Source organism: Haliotis cracherodii, unplaced genomic scaffold (genome assembly GCF_022045235.1).
Source record: "Haliotis cracherodii isolate W230 unplaced genomic scaffold, xgHalCrac1.p SCAF_3, whole genome shotgun sequence".
Lineage (NCBI taxonomy): Eukaryota > Metazoa > Mollusca > Gastropoda > Lepetellida > Haliotidae > Haliotis > Haliotis cracherodii.
In genome coordinates this window covers 62,968,550-62,975,892 of record NW_027266286.1, presented here as the reverse complement: position 1 = coordinate 62,975,892, position 7,343 = coordinate 62,968,550, and the positions used below count along the sequence as shown (strand labels likewise).

The window sequence follows — 7,343 nt, the reverse complement described above, 5'->3', positions numbered from 1 at the left end:
GAGACTCTCCAACACATTGTGAACCAAATTATTAACATAATACGGTTCATACTTATTGCTACCCTGCCTGGCGCGCGACACTTGGTGTCTGTGTGGGAATCCTTTTGAAACTGCGCTATGGTATATTAGTGTGCTATTGCAATAAATTCATCATTGGTCCGGAATAGTACAAGCAGCCACACGACCACAGGCACTCATGCACGTCACTATATAAGTGCAATAATCTTGAACGTGACGTTAAACCCTATTTCATCTCACGATCCATATGGTCTTGTCGACAGTAGTAACATTCACAGTTACACTTTCTTCATGCATGTTGTGTGAGTTGCCGTTGGGGCAGGACATGCTTATCCTTTTCCCGAAAGCCTGGTGTCATCGTTCATTTTCAGTGATCCGTTGATATAATTTGCAACGCTGTTTTGCCTTATACACTCAATGGTATCTGTTTTGAGACTGGTTATTCCCTGGCGTTGACGTTTTATATTTTAGGAATCACTATCAAAATAGTCATGATATCAAATATTCACGAAGAGGTGAGCATACCGTGACCCACTGACGGCACACGTCAGAAACACATGCAAAGCAAGTAAATTGTTCACCTGAAAAATAACACACGGGGACATCAAGTACATGTCAAATAGAGAATTGCATCGGACATCATCTGTGTCACTGATGCGTCAAATTTGGAAATCTCCTCAACGTGTCTACCATAAAACGTTACAAAGTTCTTGAATGTTGGAGTCATTTTCCTTGTCATTCAGTCTTCTTGGGAGTGTTTTGTTACACTGGCTCTTGACGTGAAGTCATCCAATTGACTTTAAATATAGATAATAGGGAGGTTTCACTTTCAAGTATGACCTGCTTTCAGGATTTACTTTTTAAGTAAGATTTTAAACATATTTAGTTGGATCTTCACACAACGACATTATAGCCCAAAGGACCATCATCATTCGTAACACAGTTTTACTAAATCGGGTGCATTGGCAGTTTGTGTATCGCTGTTCGGATCGTAGCTCATCCTCTCGGTCAGTGGTGTGTCTGGTCAAGAATCGATCATTTGCAGGACGCCGTGACACAGACGAATTTTGCTACTGCATTACATTCATTCTATCCATCAATTCCTCCATCCCTGCACCCTTCCCTCACTTTGAAATAGCATTTGAAACTATAAGGAAATTTATAACGATGGCCACAGCACAAAGTAGAGTGACGGTTTCTGAGCGTTGGCTGACCAGGGATTACGAGGTTTGTATAGTATGTACGGAAATATTATTCAGATCTTGGAAAGTACCTGCTGCTTTTTCACATGTAAATAAATATAGCGACAAGTTTACACGTTGACTTGAAGGAGACTCTTTTGATGGTTTTACATTCAAATTACAACCTAGAATTGAATTATAATGCCCAAATCTACCATGTGGAATAATCAATATCAGCTTTGAAGTGTTGTGAACAGAAACATGTGGTTGCTTACTGCGCAGTGAAACACCTTAGAATCATAACAAAGAAATGGCATAATGACTGATACATAAGACAAACTATTAAAACAATATCCAGGGTGTTATGCGTTCTCATGATAAATACCCTGAACGTATTCGCCACCATAGCTTCGTTGTGAACCCATTCAAAGGTCATTATGGCAAAGATTGCCCACCAATCAAATTACTCTTGTTTGCGAGAAAACATATGTGCTAATTTAGTATTTAGAGTATTGTGTGGGTTGGGAAAATAACCATTGTTTTAGTTGCTTATAGTCTTAGTTTCAGCTGTTTACGTGGTTTAAAAATATGTAAAGAATATACAGTTAATTTGTTCGTTTTCAATTCTGCTGCATATTAATATTAACAGAATAAGCATGTAACAGATTCTGGACTGGCAAACAAGAGATCACGTGACATCTTGAATGAGTTGTGGAGTTAAGCTGACGTTCGCAATTAAGAGTCATAAACCTTCACGATAGTAACTGTTTTGGCTACACTGTGCAGAATGGCACATTTATGATGTTGGGAGAGAAACAAATGACACTCCCCTGATCTGTATAAAAGACTACCTGTCTGCACACATTGTCACTTCATCACGATCCACAAAGATGAACGCACTTCTCACCATCCTTCTTTGTACCTTGGCCAGTAAGTTTGTATTTTACTCCAAATGCCTCGGATCTATTGAACAATTACACAACCAACGAACTAATGTCAAACTATGGGCGGGTTTCTAAATCATTAAATGTAATAAGTATGATTAGGATCACTTATATGCTTTCCGTAATACATATACACTATGCATGCTGTTGTAGCTACGGCCCTGGCTGAGATCAGCCCCAACATCGTTGGAGGCAGCAATGCAGATGCAGGAGAGTTTCCCTGGCAAGGAAGTGTCCAGGTGAGGAGTGGCAGCAGCTGGTTCCATATCTGTGGCTGTGTCCTCTACACCACCAGCAAGGCCCTCACTGCCGCCCACTGTCTCTCCAACAGGTAACAATTTATAATGATAACACACGAAGCAGAAAACTGATTTAAAAGTTACTTCATCTACTGAAAATGACGTCAATTATTGTGAGAATAACATTATCTGATAACGAGATTATTACTTTGGTGTGTTTCCATATCGTACATTTCATATATAAGAGTACAAACATGCATCATCTTTGCTAAAGACACGCATCATACACATGTTATTCCGAAGATATCATGCTTATGATACGGAAACACGCTTGGTTAGTAGAAATACAATTGGACGGTAGTAGTGCGGATGTTTTGCCACATAATTAATTAATAATGGAAGCTTCCATCAATACTTCTTTATGCACTGAAGAGGCCACAGGCCTAGAGTACATTCCCTTTTAAAGATCAATTTTTCATAACGTACTAGCTCTCCACGATTTTTAATACTACGATGTTTGTATTGTCTCCATATACAGTTAGTTTCAATTCCTCAAAATAAGTCTCTAGCTCACCAATCTGACTCGGGAGACCATTAATATTACCTGAAAACAAAATTATGTCATCTGCAATTTTGTCAGAACAACTTTGTAATGGCTGGATGTTTCTGAATCCCATTTGTGCTCTCATCTTGAATCTGTGTTATCTGAACATGTTTTCAGTGTAAGCTCAGATGATTTGGCAGATATTAACTCTATGGAAATATTTGAATTATTGGTTATGTGGCACTAGTGTGAGAAATGATTTAATTATTAAATACTCTGTAAATTGTGTCATGCAACACTAATAATGTCTCTCTCATGACATTCACAGCGCTAGCAGTTACCGTCTTGGCTTTGGCATACTCAGAATGAACGATAATGATGGAACTGAACAGTACTCCTCAGTCACCTCCTACACCAATGTGAGTTATTTCCCTTAGTTTAAACACTTCCGCATAATGTCTATCGTCTACAGTTTATTTTCATGTTTGTATTTTGAATTTTGTTACCTTGTTACAGTTCATTCGTCCATAAGATCCATGCGAACTACATCATGATGGCAGTACATTTACCACTTGTTTTCACATGTCTGCTCCCGTAGGAGGTGGCAGCACCCCAAACGTTCTCCAGAAGGTCGACATGACCGTGCTGACCAACACCGACTGTTCCAACAGATGGTCTAGTATCAGTGGTGCCACTGTCAACTCTGGACACATCTGTATCTTTGCGTCTGGCAAATCTGCCTGCAGTGTGAGTTCACATAACCACGTCTACCTTGTTGACATATTAATCAAGTAGATAAGCCATTCCTGTACCAGCCCTACCGCTACCTCTCTAAGTGCACAACGTTGTTTCATATAAAATGATTTAGGATAGGGATACGTTGTTGTGGTATGACGTGTTTGTCATTGTGAATTACCATTGCATATGTTCCATTAAAGTGTGATAATACTCTAATAGGTTTTAACTGACAAATTACTTTCGATTTTAGGGTGACAGTGGTGGCCCGCTGGTATGCGGTAATACGTTGACTGGAATCACATCATGGGGTATCAGCTCCTGCTCTGGCAGCTACCCCAGTGTCTACACTCGTGTGTCCTCCTTCAACTCCTGGGTCCAGGGACAGTAAAAGACACTCTTGTAGAACTGGCGGATGACGTTTCACGATTAAAATACACAAAACATTCAAAATATGTTGTTTTATTACGCAAAAAGACTCTGTATGATACGTTGTGGGAAAAGTCGAATTGAGAAGTCAACGCTTTAACTATAGACTACCTCCCTGTCTCTGTGGATTCTTACGGCAAAACAACTGAACACGCTTTATAGGAAATAGCAAATAATATATAAATGTGCTTTATCTTATTTTATGCATAATAGTTCGCTAGATACAACAAAACTCATCATTAATTGATTATCCCATGGCAACCGTCCATTATGTGATAGTATGTACTACGTGATCGGTGCCGTCGGTTTACCGAGCATTATGCAGTAAATGTAACTTTATGAAAACATCTGTGGTAATGTCGATTCTTATCATATATAGAATGATGTAAAATGCCTTAATAGGGTTTTTATCACTTTTATTGACACTGCCACAACAGTAAGTGGTTGAAATTAAAATGTGTATCGATTGCCAACAAACACGTCCTGTAAAACGACAAGTTTCGGTAGATCACCCGCTAAAATATTTGGTTGGGTGTGTGAATGTCAACAATGTCAACAGAAGTTGTTGTTTTGGCATAGATGTATACACTATTCCCTGTCCCTTGCACGCAAGTGGTGTACTCCGCTAAGAGTGTATTAATGACAGACACATACACACACAGAGTGTTAGTTCAGTGTTGGAAGCCCCGTGGCCCAGAGTACAATCTTACCTACATTGACAGTGGTATTTCGAATAGAAATTTAAACTGTAGATTTATCGTAACATTTTCAAATGAATCGCCTATCAAAAATATCACTTGATGAAATTGATGGATATTGCTGAGAGTATATTTTAAGTGGAAATAAAGCTACATGATTCTGCCCTGATGGATATCCACGATACTAAATCTATATCATGTATGAGTGGGTGAGAAAGTAAGGTTTTACGCCGCTTTTAGCAATATTCCAGCAATATCACGACCGGGGACACCAGCCATAGTCAATGTCATGCAAAGAACAGTGACCATTAAGATTGACAGAAATAATGTTATTGAATGTATCAAGTTGATTCTGTGCAAATGATTTGTTAAATTGTTTCATTGGCCTCCGTTTCTCAATCGGTTAATCTAACATTTGATTATAGAATGACATAAACAAAATATACAAAAGATAATTAGAAAGATCATTGACAAAAGACGGGTTCGGAATCGGAAGAAAACTCAAAATCTTCGAGGCCACCATCAGGAATTTCATTTTGTTAGCCCATGTGTGGATCATCAGTGACAACTGCATCAGGTAATTGAGGAAGAATAATGCGAATGTTCATTAGCAATTTCGGGATTGCTATTGTTGGAACTGTTGGTTCAACACAAATACGCAAAGGCGCCTGACCAGTGTTGGCAGTTAGCTCACCAGGTTTACGGCACAAATATAATTTGAGTCGCCGGAGCTTGTCACGGATGTTTTGTTCTGTCAGATATGCATACATTGGCATGGCTTTCTCCCAGTCAACAATTTGCCATTTACTTGTGATATTTCGGGCCACCATGTTGCTTTCGCACACTCAAGAAGTGTGGACTTCATTTGCTGCGTCCAAGAATATTCTTGGGTGGGGTCTGTGCCTCCCCCTGGGGCAAGTCCCATCCCCACTTTGGTTGGTTTGTATTCCGAAGGGAGGCTGACTGGGCTGCGGCGTTGTTAGTTGAATGTCTTAATGGCTTTCTGTAACCCAGTTTTGAACCAGTTTTGGGAGGTTAGCCCTAACTGGGTGAGTAGTAGTAGTAGTAGTAGTAGTAGTAGTAGTAGTAGTAGTAGTAGTAGTAATAGTAGTAGTAGTAGTAGTAGTAGTAGTTACAGATTAAAATATAAAATGCAGCAAAGAGGATTTGGATGATCCTGGCACAGTCAGGCTGGTTAGTCTCATCATCAGCTCAGGGCCCTTGCCCCCTCTACACGCAGCCCAGACAGCGAATGGGACTTCTCCCAGGAAGCGCTGTCTATTCAAACCCACCCAGAAATTGAGAATGTGAAGACTCCCCAACACTGCAACCTTCTGCAGTACACAGATTTTCAGAAGGGCTGTATTCCTGGTAGCAAACCCGGGTACTCTCCCAATGTCAGACAACAGATTGGGAGGTACCAACCCTAAGGCACCGAGAACAACGGGGAGTCGGACAACTTGGTACTTGGGATGCAAGTGTGACATTTCGAAAGCGAGGTCCGCATATTTGCCATGTTTTTCCTCAATCTTGTCAATCACATTAGTGTCAAAGGGAACAGAAAATTCAATGATATAAATGATTTCATTGGATTTATCAAAAAGGACAAGACCAGGTTTGTTGACCTGGATACGTCTGAGGCTGTAAACGGGCCTATTCCAAAGAATGTTGTATTTGTCATTTTTCATGACGCCCTCTACATATTCCGGGTCGTACAATGGGTGGACCTCTGTGTCCAAACCACAAGCATGGCGAAGACGGTAATAAAATGATCGAGCTACAACATCATGTCGTTTAAGATACTGTGTTTGTCCCAAAGCGGGGCATCCACTGACAATGTGTTGGACAGTCTCATTAACTTCATTACATAATCTACATTTCATATTTACATTTTGATGCAAATTCACACATTGACGGTTTCGAGTGGGAAGTGACTGGTCCTGAGCAGCAAACAGAAAGTCTTCTGTTTCATTTTTCAGGCCAGACGACTTCATCCAAGTGAAGGACTCTGCAGTATTGCTGATCTTCTCAACACACTGCCTATAAACTCGATGCAGTGCTCGTTCAGAAAGCCTCTCCTTGAAAAGATTGGCCGACTTGATACGGTACTTCGCTTGGTTGACACTCATTTCTGTACCATCCAGCAGTACAAAACCATCAACAAAATCATTGAGATTATGTCCCACATCCTTGGTTCGTTTTCGAAAACTGGTTTTATTATTATTATTATTATTATTATTATTATTATTATTATTATTATAATTATTATGTAGAGATTAAACATAACAAATGCAGAAAAGAGGGTTTGGGTGATCCTGGCACAGTCAGGCTGGTTAGGCTCATCATCAGCTCAGAGCCCTTGCCCCCTCTACTTGCAGCCCATACAGCGAATGGGACTTCTCCCAGGAAGTGCAGCCTAGTCAAACCCACCCAGAACTTTTCGGAGAATGTGAAAACTTCCAAACATTGCAACCTTCCCCGGCCGTAATTTGCTGGAATATTGCTGAAAGCGGTGCAAAACCATACTTACTTTCTCACTCACTCATACATGATAT

The 7,343-nt window shown here is 40.1% G+C and overlaps 1 pseudogene; it reads left to right on the top strand.

Annotated features, from left to right (window-relative positions):
- The first annotated feature begins 2,089 nt into the window (after nucleotides 1-2,089).
- LOC139473585 (chymotrypsin-like serine proteinase) lies at nucleotides 2,090-4,052 on the top strand (annotated as a pseudogene).
- The last annotated feature ends 3,291 nt before the right edge of the window (nucleotides 4,053-7,343 follow it).